The sequence below is a fragment of the Heptranchias perlo genome, chromosome 20 (assembly GCF_035084215.1).
Source record: "Heptranchias perlo isolate sHepPer1 chromosome 20, sHepPer1.hap1, whole genome shotgun sequence".
In the NCBI taxonomy this organism is placed as follows: domain Eukaryota; kingdom Metazoa; phylum Chordata; class Chondrichthyes; order Hexanchiformes; family Hexanchidae; genus Heptranchias; species Heptranchias perlo.
The window spans coordinates 2976022-2989293 of NC_090344.1; the positions used below are offsets into that span (position 1 = coordinate 2976022).

The 13272-nt window shown below is 44.2% G+C and overlaps 6 non-coding genes across 6 annotated transcripts; 3 read left to right on the forward strand and 3 right to left on the reverse strand.

The window, feature by feature from the left end:
- Nucleotides 1-2017: 2017 nt before the first annotated feature.
- On the reverse strand, nt 2018-2091 carry trnai-aau (transfer RNA isoleucine (anticodon AAU)). The gene has a single exon. It is a non-coding gene; the product is annotated as a tRNA-Ile (tRNA).
- Nucleotides 2092-3973: 1882 nt separating this feature from the next.
- trnap-ugg (transfer RNA proline (anticodon UGG)) lies at nt 3974-4063 on the forward strand. The gene is given in 2 exon segments: nt 3974-4009; nt 4028-4063. It is a non-coding gene; the product is annotated as a tRNA-Pro (tRNA).
- Nucleotides 4064-4559: 496 nt separating this feature from the next.
- On the reverse strand, nt 4560-4633 carry trnai-aau (transfer RNA isoleucine (anticodon AAU)). The gene has a single exon. It is a non-coding gene; the product is annotated as a tRNA-Ile (tRNA).
- A 1883-nt stretch (nt 4634-6516) lies between these two features.
- On the forward strand, nt 6517-6606 carry trnap-ugg (transfer RNA proline (anticodon UGG)). Its single transcript is given in 2 exon segments — nt 6517-6552; nt 6571-6606. It is a non-coding gene; the product is annotated as a tRNA-Pro (tRNA).
- A 524-nt stretch (nt 6607-7130) lies between these two features.
- trnai-aau (transfer RNA isoleucine (anticodon AAU)) lies at nt 7131-7204 on the reverse strand. The gene has a single exon. It is a non-coding gene; the product is annotated as a tRNA-Ile (tRNA).
- A 1882-nt stretch (nt 7205-9086) lies between these two features.
- trnap-cgg (transfer RNA proline (anticodon CGG)) lies at nt 9087-9177 on the forward strand. Its single transcript is given in 2 exon segments — nt 9087-9122; nt 9142-9177. It is a non-coding gene; the product is annotated as a tRNA-Pro (tRNA).
- Nucleotides 9178-13272: the final 4095 nt, after the last annotated feature.

Consider the following 13272-nt stretch of genomic DNA (forward strand, 5'->3'; position numbering starts at 1 on the left):
TGTGACTGACTCTCTGCCCATTTATGGCCACATTTCTGAGTTCCTGCCTTCGCTCTGTGTCGCAGGCCTGTCTCTGTCCCTTCGGATCACAACACACCCACAAGCTTCACGACTGAACGCAGGTTTGGTCAGTCTGTCCTCGCAGGTCCTTCGGAAGCTAATGATTTTGAACTGAATTATTTTTCCTGAGTGACTTGTGAAGTTTTGTTCAGTGATATGTTTGCGAAAGAGAACGGAGGAAATAGTTAGTGTGCAACTCGACATTTCTCTACATCGGAATAGAAAACGTGATTGGATGGATAGAAGAGGTCTGAAAGGATGGCCGATCGGCTGTGGGTGGCACCGAATTCTGCAGTGGCTGCAGTGGTTCATTACCGGTAATGAAAATGAGGTAATATACTACCACAAGCTGCCGGTGAAAATCATTCAATTTCCCAAACTTGACCCACCGAATCAAATGAAGCTCCTGGGAAAGCTACAAGACAACGCCGGTCTATCGGGCATCGTTTGAAGCAACTGGCAGTTTAAAGTGGCATCTACAGCCATGCAAGTACTGCCATGTGCCGCTGCGATCGCCGAGTGGTTGAAGCGTTAAATTCAAGATCAAATGGAGTTTTCCTTCGCAGGTTTGATTTCTGCTCGCTGAATTATTGTTTAAAGATCCGTTCAATGCTCAAATGAATGAACTGGATCTAACTCACTTCACTTATCTCTCTCAGAGCATGAGAGATACTCGAGCGTGGCCGGCGCTTTTAATTGGGTGCCCAATGTACTCTTGCAAAATTCAAATACACAAGAAAGAATCTTGCCCAATCTGCAACTAAAATTCTGCTACTTTGCAGAACCACCCATTTATAAGCGACTTTATTTACATGAATCTTTCTATCTCTCCTTGTCTCTTGTCTCTATGTTGTCCCCTGATGGACTTCTCAGGCTTCCTGGAACGGTAAAGGCTGATCTAACCTGCAACACCAGCAGGGAAAGGTAAAGAAAATAAAGACTGAGACGGTCGGAAAAGTAAAGGTGCAACCCAGCTGATAAATTCGGAGCTAATGTCTCCACATTTTTGTCTCTTCGCCCTCACAGTGAAAGAAAACAGCAATGTGAGTAAAATATACTTATGGTAGCTTGTATCCTCTTACGATGCCGAGACAGATGCCAATGTAGCTTCAGATTAACTAATTCTGAAAAGTATTATTTGAATAAACAAGTCGTACATTGTAAACGAATTTAGTAAAGAGAGGCTCAAATTGGTGACTGGAAATAAGTAGTGTACAACTTGATATTGCTGTATACAGGAATAGAAAACGAGATTGGGTGGACAGAAGCGGTTGGAAAGGAGAGCCGATAGGCTGAAGACTATGGTGAAATTTTGGACCGGCTGCAGGGCTTTGTAGCCAACGGCTCGTTGGTCTAGGGGTATGATTCTCGCTTTGGGCGTGTTTCCAATAGAATGTGCGAGAGGTCCCGGGTTCAAATCCCGGAAGAGCCCTGTTATCTCACTGCTTTTTCGTGAAAAGTCACCAATTGGATTCTGACATCTTTGCAGTTGAACGAATTGAATCATATTTGAGCTCCAGAGGACAAAGTGCAGACGCTTCCAAGGCGCAACACACACGGAGTAAATAAAATGTCTCAAGATGATGTGGAGATTGAAGCTGAATGTGAATTTACCCCAATTTACGCGGTCTCATTGATATTAGATGACGGGATCGAGAACCACATATCCAAGTTTGCCGATGACACAAAGATAGACAGAATTATAAGCAGTGTGGATGGAAGAATGAGATTACAGAGAGATATTACTGGATTAAGTGAATGGGCAAAACTGCGGCAAATGGATTTCAACGTCAGCAAGTTTGAGGCCGTCCACTTTGGACCTCAAAAAGATAGATCAGAAAACATATTAATGGATGTTACTCCAAAAAATTGACCTCATGACATTTTGTGTGGATTCGGTGTTTCCAAAGTCTGCCAAACTTTTAAAAGTTACCTTGATATTGCAATAGGAACCTTATGGCCCGTACGGGGATCGAACCCGCGACCTTGGCGTTATTAGCACCACGCTCTAACCAACTGAGCTAACCGGCCATGTATGCATCTTAGCTTTATGGGCTTACCCGCGTGTTGGGTAGTTTGTGTTTATTTTTACACCAGCTGACAGGGTTTTGCAACGAATATTGAATAAACCACATCCCTTAAACATTGTTACTTATTTCTGTATATACTGTCGAGGATGTAGATCAAAATTAACAAACAAAGAGCACTTTAATGTTACAAATTAAATTCCGATCAATATTATTTTACTAACAATGAACAGCCCATCCATAAAACACTGCCCGCTATAAAACCTGTGGGCAGGACACTGAGCGACTGTGAAAATGATATCACCGCAACGTGATTCGATCACGCTGCGTTTTGACGTTGAGTCAGATGTCTGTCTGTCTATCTGTCTGTCTGTTAATCCGTCTGATTGGGTCTCTGCCTTATTCTCAGGCCAGGCTTTTTGTTTGCTGGCTGCAGGCCTCGCTCCCCGACTGACTGAACAACTACCGGGCCGTGTGTCAGAATCAATGACTGTGACTGACTGTCTGCCCATTTATGGCCACATTTCTGAGTTCCTGCCTTCGCTCTGTGTCGCAGGCCTGTCTCTGTCCCTCAGGATCACAACACACCCACAAGCTTCACGACTGAACGCAGGTTTGGTCAGTCTGTCCTCGCAGGTCCTTCGGAAGCTAATGATTTTGAACTGAATTATTTTTGCTGCGTGACTTGTGAAGTTTGGTTCAGTGATATGTTTGCGAAAGAGAACGGAGGAAATAATTAGTGTGCAACTCGACATTTCTCTGCATCGGAATAGAAAACGTGATTGGATGGATAGAAGAGGTCTGAAAGGATGGCCGATCGGCTGTGGGTGGCACCGAATTCTGCAGTGGCTGCAGTGGTTCATTACCGGTAATGAAAATGAGGTAATATACTACCACAAGCTGCCGGTGAAAATCATTCAATTTCCCAAACTTGACCCACCGAATCAAATGAAGCTCCTGGGAAAGCTACAAGACAACGCCGGTCTATCGGGCATCGTTTGAAGCAACTGGCAGTTTAAAGTGGCATCTGCAGCCATGCAAGTACTGCCATGTGCCGCTGCGATCGCCGAGTGGTTGAAGCGTTAAATTCAAGATCAAATGGAGTTTTCCTTCGCAGGTTTGATTTCTGCTCGCTGAATTATTGTTTAAAGATCCGTTCAATGCTCAAATGAATGAACTGGATCTAACTCACTTCACTTATCTCTCTCAGAGCATGAGAGATACTCGAGCGTGGCCGGCGCTTTTAATTGGGTGCCCAATGTACTCTTGCAAAATTCAAATACACAAGAAAGAATCTTGCCCAATCTGCAACTAAAATTCTGCTACTTTGCAGAACCACCCATTTATAAGCGACTTTATTGACATGAATCTCTCTATCTCTCCTTGTCTCTATGTTGTCCCCTGATGGACTTCTCAGGCTTCCTGGAACGGTAAAGGCTGATCTAACCTGCAACACCAGCAGGGAAAGGTAAAGAAAATAAAGACTGAGACGGTCGGAAAAGTAAAGGTGCAACCCAGCTGATAAATTCGGAGCTAATGTCTCCACATTTTTGTCTCTTCGCCCTCACAGTGAAAGAAAACAGCAATGTGAGTAAAATATACTTATGGTAGCTTGTATACTCTTACGATGCCGAGACAGATGCCAATGTAGCTTCAGATTAACTAATTCTGAAAAGTATTATTTGAATAAACAAGTCGTACATTGTAAACGAATTTAGTAAAGAGAGGCTCAAATTGGTGACTGGAAATAAGTAGTGTACAACTTGATATTGCTGTATATTGGAATAGAAAACGAGATTGGGTGGACAGAAGCGGTTGGAAAGGATAGCCGATCGGCTGAAGACTATGGTGACATTTTGGACTGGCTGCAGGGCTTTGTAGCCAACGGCTCGTTGGTCTAGGGGTATGATTCTCGCTTTGGGCGTTTTTCCAATAGAACATGCGAGAGGTCCCGGGTTCAAATCCCGGACGAGCCCTGTTATCTCACTGCTTTTTAGTGACATCTTTGCAGTTGAACGAATTGAATCATATTTGAGCTCCAGAGGACAAAGGCTTCCAAGGCGCAACACACACGGAGTAAATAAAATGTCTCAAGATGATGTGGAGATTGAAGCTGAATGTGAATTTACCCCAATTTACGCGGTCTCATTGATATTCGATGACGGGATCGAGAACCACATATCCAAGTTTGCCGATGACACAAAGATAGACAGAATTATAAGCAGTGTGGATGGAAGAATGAGATTACAGAGAGATATTACTGGATTAAGTGAATGGGCAAAACTGCGGCAAATGGATTTCAACGTCAGCAAGTTTGAGGCCGTCCACTTTGGACCTCAAAAAGATAGATCAGAAAACATATTAATGGATGTTACTCCAAAAGATTGACCTCATGACATTTTGTGTGGATTCGGTGTTTCCAAAGTCTGCCAAACTTTTAAAAGTTACCTTGATATTGCAATAGGAACCTTATGGCCCGTACGGGGATCGAACCCGCGACCTTGGCGTTATTAGCACCACGCTCTAACCAACTGAGCTAACCGGCCATGTATGTATCTTAGCTTTATGGGCTTACCCGCGTGTTGGGTAGTTTGTGTTTATTTTTACACCAGCTGACAGGGTTTTGCAACGAATATTGAATAAACCACATCCTTTACACATTGTTACTTATTTCTGTATATACTGTCGAGGATGTAGATCAAAATTAACAAACAAAGAGCACTTTAATGTAACAAATTAAATTCCCATCAATATTATTTTACTAACAATGAACAGCCCATCCATAAAACACTGCCCCGCTATAAAACCTGTGGGCAGGACACTGAGCTACTGTGAAAATGATATCACCGCAACGTGATTCGATCACGCTGCGTTTTGACGTTGAGTCAGATGTCTGTCTGTCTATCTGTCTGTCTGTTTATCCGTCTGATTGGGTCTCTGCCTTATTCTCAGGCCAGGCTTTTTGTTTGCTGGCTGCAGGCCTCGCTCCCCGACTGACTGAACAACTACCGGGCCGTGTGTCAGAATCAATGACTGTGACTGACTGTCTGCCCATTTATGGCCACATTTCTGAGTTCCTGCCTTCGCTCTGTGTCGCAGGCCTGTCTCTGTCCCTCAGGATCACAACACACCCACAAGCTTCACGACTGAACGCAGGTTTGGTCAGTCTGTCCTCGCAGGTCCTTCGGAAGCTAATGATTTTGAACTGAATTATTTTTGCTGCGTGACTTGTGAAGTTTGGTTCAGTGATATGTTTGCGAAAGAGAACGGAGGAAATAGTTAGTGTGCAACTCGACATTTCTCTGCATCGGAATAGAAAACGTGATTGGATGGATAGAAGAGGTCTGAAAGGATGGCCGATCGGCTGTGGGTGGCACCGAATTCTGCAGTGGCTGCAGTGGTTCATTACCGGTAATGAAAATGAGGTAATATACTACCACAAGCTGCCGGTGAAAATCATTCAATTTCCCAAACTTGACCCACCGAATCAAATGAAGGTCCTGGGAAAGCTACAAGACAACGCCGGTCTATCGGGCATCGTTTGAAGCAACTGGCAGTTTAAAGTGGCATCTACAGCCATGCAAGTACTGCCATGTGCCGCTGCAATCGCGGAGTGGTTGAAGCGTTAAATTCAAGATCAAATGGAGTTTTCCTTCGCAGGTTTGATTTCTGCTCGCTGAATTATTGTTTAAAGATCCGTTCAATGCTCAAATGAATGAACTGGATCTAACTCACTTCATTTATCTCTCTCAGAGCATGAGAGATACTCGAGCGTGGCCGGCGCTTTTAATTGGGTGCCCAATGTACTCTTGCAAAATTCAAATACACAAGAAAGAATCTTGCCCAATCTGCAACTAAAATTCTGCTACTTTGCAGAACCACCCATTTATAAGCGACTTTATTGACATGAATCTCTCTATCTCTCCTTGTCTCTATGTTGTCCCCTGGTGGACTTCTCAGGCTTCCTGGAACGGTAAAGGCTGATCTAACCTGCAACACCAGCAGGGAAAGGTAAAGAAAATAAAGACTGAGACGGTCGGAAAAGTAAAGGTGCAACCCAGCTGATAAATTCGGAGCTAATGTCTCCACATTTTTGTCTCTTCGCCCTCACAGTGAAAGAAAACAGCAATGTGAGTAAAATATACTTATGGTAGCTTGTATACTCTTACGATGCCGAGACAGATGCCAATGTAGCTTCAGATTAACTAATTCTGAAAAGTATTATTTGAATAAACAAGTCGTACATTGTAAACGAATTTAGTAAAGAGAGGCTCAAATTGGTGACTGGAAATAAGTAGTGTACAACTTGATATTGCTGTATATAGGAATAGAAAACGAGATTGGGTGGACAGAAGCGGTTGGAAAGGATAGCCGATCGGCTGAAGACTATGGTGAAATTTTGGACCGGCTGCAGGGCTTTGTAGCCAACGGCTCGTTGGTCTAGGGGTATGATTCTCGCTTTGGGCATTTTTCCAATAGAATATGCGAGAGGTCCCGGGTTCAAATCCCGGACGAGCCCTGTTATCTCACTGCTTTTTAGTGAAAAGTCACCAATTGGATTCTGACATCTTTGCAGTTGAACGAATTGAATCATATTTGAGCTCCAGAGGACAAAGTGCAGACGCTTCCAAGGCGCAACACACACGGAGTAAATAAAATGTCTCAAGATGATGTGGAGATTGAAGCTGAATGTGAATTTACCCCAATTTACGCGGTCTCATTGATATTAGATGACGGGATCGAGAACCACATATCCAAGTTTGCCGATGACACAAAGATGGACAGAATTATCAGCAGTGTGGATGGAAGAATGAGATTACAGAGAGATATCACTAGATTAAGTGAATGGGCAAAACTGCGGCAAATGGATTTCAACGTAAGCAAGTTTGAGGCCGTCCACTTTGGACCTCAAAAAGATAGATCAGAAACATATTAATGGATGTTACTCCAAAAAATTGACCTCATGACATTTTGTGTGGATTCGGTGTTTCCAAAGTCTGCCAAACTTTTAAAAGTTACCTTGATATTGCAATAGGAACCTTATGGCCCGTACGGGGATCGAACCCGCGACCTTGGCGTTATTAGCACCACGCTCTAACCAACTGAGCTAACTGGCCATGTATGCATCTTAGCTTTATGGGCTTACCCGCGTGTTGGGTAGTTTGTGTTTATTTTTACACCAGCTGACAGGGTTTTGCAACGAATATTGAATAAACCACATCCCTTAAACATTGTTACTTATTTCTGTATATACTGTCGAGGATGTAGATCAAAATTAACAAACAAAGAGCACTTTAATGTAACAAATTAAATTCCGATCAATATTATTTTACTAACAATGAACAGCCCATCCATAAAACACTGCCCCGCTATAAAACCTGTGGGCAGGACACTGAGCGACTGTGAAAATTATATCACCGCAACGTGATTCGATCACGCTGCGTTTTGACGTTGAGTCAGATGTCTGTCTGTCTATCTGTCTGTCTGTTAATCCGTCTGATTGGGTCTCTGCCTTATTCTCAGGCCAGGCTTTTTGTTTGCTGGCTGCAGGCCTCGCTCCCCGACTGACTGAACAACTACCGGGCCGTGTGTCAGAATCAATGACTGTGACTGACTGTCTGCCCATTTATGGCCACATTTCTGAGTTCCTGCCTTCGCTCTCTGTCGCAGGCCTGTCTCTGTCCCTCAGGATCACAACACACCCACAAGCTTCACGACTGAACGCAGGTTTGGTCAGTCTGTCCTCGCAGGTCCTTCGGAAGCTAATGATTTTGTACTGAATTTTTTTTGCTGCGTGACTTGTGAAGTTTGGTTCAGTGATATGTTTGCGAAAGAGAACGGAGGAAATAGTTAGTGTGTAACTCGACATTTCTCTGCATCGGAATAGAAAACGTGATTGGATGGATAGAAGAGGTCTGAAAGGATGGCCGATCGGCTGTGGGTGGCACCGAATTCTGCAGTGGCTGCAGTGGTTCATTACCGGTAATGAAAATGAGGTAATATACTACCACAAGCTGCCGGTGCAAATCATTCAATTTCCCAAACTTGACCCACCGAATCAAATGAAGCTCCTGGGAAAGCTACAAGACAACGCCGGTCTATCGGGCATCGTTTGAAGCAACTGGCAGTTTAAAGTGGCATCTACAGCCATGCAAGTACTGCCATGTGCCGCTGCGATCGACGAGTGGTTGAAGCGTTAAATTCAAGATCAAATGGAGTTTTCCTTCGCAGGTTTGATTTCTGCTCGCTGAATTATTGTTTAAAGATCCGTTCAATGCTCAAATGAATGAACTGGATCTAACTCACTTCATTCATCTCTCTCAGAGCATGAGAGATACTCGAGCGTGGTCGGCGCTTTTAATTGGGTGCCCAATGTACTCTTGCAAAATTCAAAAACACAAGAATGAATCTTGCCCAATCTGCAACTAAAATTCTGCTACTTTGCAGAACCACCCATTTATAAGCGACTTTATTGACATGAATCTCTCTATCTCTCCTTGTCTCTATGTTGTCCCCTGATGGACTTCTCAGGCATCCAGGAACGGTAACGGCTGATCTAACCTGCAACACCAGCAGGGAAAGGTAAAGCAAAAAAGACTGAGACGGTCGGAAAAGTAAAGGTGCAACCCAGCTGATAAATTCGGAGCTAATGTCTCCACATTTATGTCTCTTCGCCCTCACAGTGAAAGAAAACCGCGTTATAAATGAAGTACACTGATGGTAACTTATATTCTATGACGATGCCGAGACAGATGGCAATGTTGCTTCAGATTAACTAATTCTGAAAAGTCTTATTTGATAAAACAAGTCGTTCATTGGAAACGAATTTGGTAAAGAGAGGCTAATATTGGTGACTGGAAGTAGTTAGTGTACAACTTGATATTGCTGTATTTTGGAATAGAAAACGAGATTGGATGGACAGAAGAGGTCTGAAAGGATGGCCAATCGGCTGAAGACGGTGGTGAAATGTTAGACTGGCTGCATGGTTAGCTGTCAAGCGGCTCGTTGGTCTAGGGGTATGATTCTCGCTTCGGGTGTTTCAACTCCGTGAATATGCGAGAGGTCCCGGGTTCAAATCCCGGACGAGCCCTTTCATATCACTGTTTCTGTGCGAGAAGTCACCAATTGGATTTTGACATCTTGCAGTTGTTGGAATTGAATTATATTTGAGCTCCAGAGGACAGAGTGTGGAAGTTTCCAAGGCGCAACACACACGGAGTAAATAAAATGTCTGAAAACGATGTGGAGATTGAAGCTGAATGTGAATTTACCCTCGTTTGACCGGTCTGATTGATAGTAGATGACGGGATCGAGAATCACATGTCCAAGTTTGCCGATGACAGAATTGTCAGCAGTGTCGGTGGAAGAATGAGATGACAGAGAGATATTGCGAGATTCAGTGAATGAGCAAAACTGTGGCAAATGGATTTCAATGCAGGCAAGTGTGAGGCCGTGCACTTTGGACCTAAAAATGTTACATCAGAATAGTTGATAAATTGTGAATTGCTCGAAACTCTTGAGGTCCAACGGGACTTAGGGGTCTATGTACATACATCATTAAACTGTCATGGACAGGTACAGGAAATAATCAAAAAGTCAAATAGAATGTTGGCCTTTATATCTGGAGGGTTATAATACAAGGGGTTAGAAGTCATGCTTCAGCTAAACAAAGTTTCTGGTTGGACCAAACCTGGAGTACTGTGATCAGTTCTGAGCACCGCACCTTCGGAGCGATATATTGGCCTTGGAGGGAGTGAAGCATAGATTTACCAGAATGGTATCTGGATTCCAAGCGCTAAATTATGAGGAGAGATTACACAAACTAAGGTTGTTGTGGGGAAAATGCTGGAGTCTATAATTAAGGATAGGGTGACTGAACACCTCGAGAATTTTCAGTTAATCAGAGAGAGCCAGCATGGATTTGTGAAAGGTAGGTCGTGCCTGACAAACCTGATTGAATTTTTTGAAGAGGTGAATAAAGTAGTGGACAAGGGACTGTCAATGGATGTTATTTATATGGACTTCCAGAAGGCATTTGATAAGGTCCCACATAAGAGATTGTTAGCGAAGATAGAAGCCCATGGAATCGAAGGAAAAGTACGGACTTTGTTAGATAGTTGGCTGAGCGAAAGGCGACAGAGAGTAGGGATGGGTAGGTACTCACATTGGCAGGATGTGAGCAGTGGAGTCCCGCAGGGATCTGTCTTAGGGCCTCAATTATTTACAATATTCATTAACGACTTAGATGAAGGCATAGAAAGTTTCATATCTAAGTTTGCCGATGACATAAAGATTGGTGACATTGTAAGCAATGTAGATGAAAACATAAAATTACAAAGCGATATTGATAGATTAGGTGAATGGGCAAAACTGTGGCAAATGGAATTCAATGTAGACAAATGTGAGGTCATCCACTTTGGATCAAAAAAGGATCGAACAGGGTCGTTTCTAAATGGTAAAAAGTTAAAAGCAGTGAATGTCCAAAGGGACTTAAGGGTTCAGGTACATGGATCATTGAAGTGTCATGATCAGGTGCAGAAAATAATCAAGAAGGCTAATGGAATGCTGACCTTTATAACTAGAGGACTGGAGTACAAGGAGGCAGAAGTTATGCCAGAGCCGTGCAAAACCCTGGTTAGACCACACCTGGAGTACTGTGTGAAGTTTTGGGCACCGCACCTTCGGAAGGACATATTGGCCTTGGAGGCAGTGCAGCGTAGGTTTACTAGAATGATACACGGACTTCAAGGGTTAAGTTACGAGGAGAAATTACACAAATTGGGGTTGCATTCTCCAGAGTTTCGAAGGTTAAGGGGTGATCTGATCGAAGTTTATTCGGGGAACAGATAGGGTGGATAGAGAGAAACTATTTCCACTGATTGGGGATTCTAGGAGTAGATGGCACAGTCTAAAAATTAGAGGCAGACCTTTCAGGAGTGAGATTAGAAAACATTTCTACTAACAAAGTGGTGTAGAGGTTTGGAACTCTCTTCCGCAAACGGCAATTAATACTAGCTCAATTGCTAAATTTAAATCTGAGATAGACAGTTTTTTTCTTGGCAACCAAAGGTATTAAGGGATATGGGCCATAGGCAGGTATATGGAGTTAGATCACAGATCAGCCATGATCTTATCAAATGGAAGAGCAGGAACGAGGCGCTGAATGGCCTATTCCTGTCCCTATGTTGCATTCCCTGGAATTCAGAAGATTAAGGGGTGATTTGATCGAAGTTTCAAGATATTAAGGGAAACTGAAGGGGTAGATGGAGAGAAACTATTTCCGCTGGTTGGGTTGTCCAGGATTAGGGAACATAGCGTAAAAATTAGAGCCAGGACTTTCAGGAATAAAGTTAGGAAACACTTCTACACGCAAAGGTTGGTGGAAGTTTGGAACACGGTTCAGCAAACGGCAGTTGAAGCTACCTCAATTGTTAATTTTAAATTTTAGATTGATAGGTTTTGTTAACCGAAGTTACGAAGAGATATGGGGCTGAGGCGGTTATAGGGAGTTAGGTCACAGGTCAGACATTTTTTAAATAGTCATGGAATGTGGGCGTCGCTGGCAAGGCCAGCATTTATTGTCCATCCCTAACTGCCCTTGGGAAGGTGGTCGTGAGCCGTCATCTTCAACTGCTGAAGTCCGTGTGGTGAAGGTTCTCCCACAGTGCTGTTAGGTTGGGAGTTCCAGGATTTTTACCCAGTGACGACGAGGGAACGGCGATATATTTACAAGTCGAGACGGGGTGTGAATTGCAGAGGAACGTGCAGGCGGTTTTGTTCCCATGTGCCTGCTGCTCTTTTCCTTCCAGGTGGTAGAGGTCGTGGGTTTGGGAGGTGCTGTCGAAGAAGCCTTGGCGAGTTGCTGCAGTCCACCTTGTGTTATGGTACACACTGCAGCCACTGTGCACCGGTGGTGAAGGGAGTGAATGTTTAGTGTGGTGGATGGGGTGCCAATCAAGCGGGCTGCTTTGTCCTGGATGGTGTCGAGCTTCTTGAGTGTTGTTGGAGCTGTACCCATCCAGGCAAGTGGAGATTATTCCATCACCTTCCTGACTTATGCCTTGTCGATGGTGGAAAGGCTTTGGAGAATGAGGAGGTGAGTCACTCGCCACAGAATACCCAGCCGCTGACCTGCTCTTGTCGCCAGAGTATTTATGTGGTTGGTCCAGTTCAGTTTCTGATCCGTTGTCACCCCAAGGATGTTGATTTGAGTGATTCTGCGATGGTAATGTCGTTGAAAGTCAAGGCGAGGTGGTTAGAAAGTATCTTGACTGGCACTTGTCTGGCGCGATTGTTACTTGCCACTTATGAGCCCAAGCCTGGATGTTGTCCAGGTCTTGCTGCATGCGGGCTTGGACTGCTTCATTATCTGAGGGGTTGCGTATGGAAATGAACACTGTGCAATCATCAGCGAATGTCCCCATTTCAGACGTTATGATGGAGGGAAGGTCATTGATGAAGCAGCTGAAGATGGTTGGGCCTAGGACACTGCCCTGAGGAACTCCTGCAGCAATGTCCTGGGGCTGAGATGATTGGCCTCCAACAAACTCTGCCATCTTCCTTTGTGCTCGGTATGACTCCAGCCACTGGAGAGTTTTCTCCCTGATTCCCATTGACTTCAAATTTACTCGGGCGTCTTGATGTCACACTTGGTCAAATGCTGCCCTGCTGTCAAGGCAGTCACTTTCACCTCACCTCTGGAATTCAACTCTTTTGTCCATGGTAGGACCAAGGCTGTCATGAGATCTGGAGCCTATTTGTCCTGGTGGAACCCAAACTGAGCATCGATTAATAGCTTATTGGTGAGTTCGTGCCGCTTGATAGCACTGTCGACGACACCTTCCATCACTTTGCTGATGATTACATATTACAGAGAGGGAGGTGCTGGAAGTCTTAACGCGCATCAAGGTAGATAAATCTCCGGGACCTGATGAAATGTATCCCAGGACGTTATGGGAGGTTAGGGAGGAAATTGCGGGTCCCCGAGCAGAGATAATTGAATCATTCACCGCTACAGGTGAGGTGCCTGAAGATTGGAGGGTAGCAAATGTTATGCCTTTGTTTAAGAAGGGCGGCAGGGAAAAGCCTGGGAACTACAGACCGGTGAGCTTGACATCTGTAGTGAGTCATAGAGAGTCATACGGCACGGATAGAGGCCCTTCGGCCTATCGTGTCCGCGCCGGCC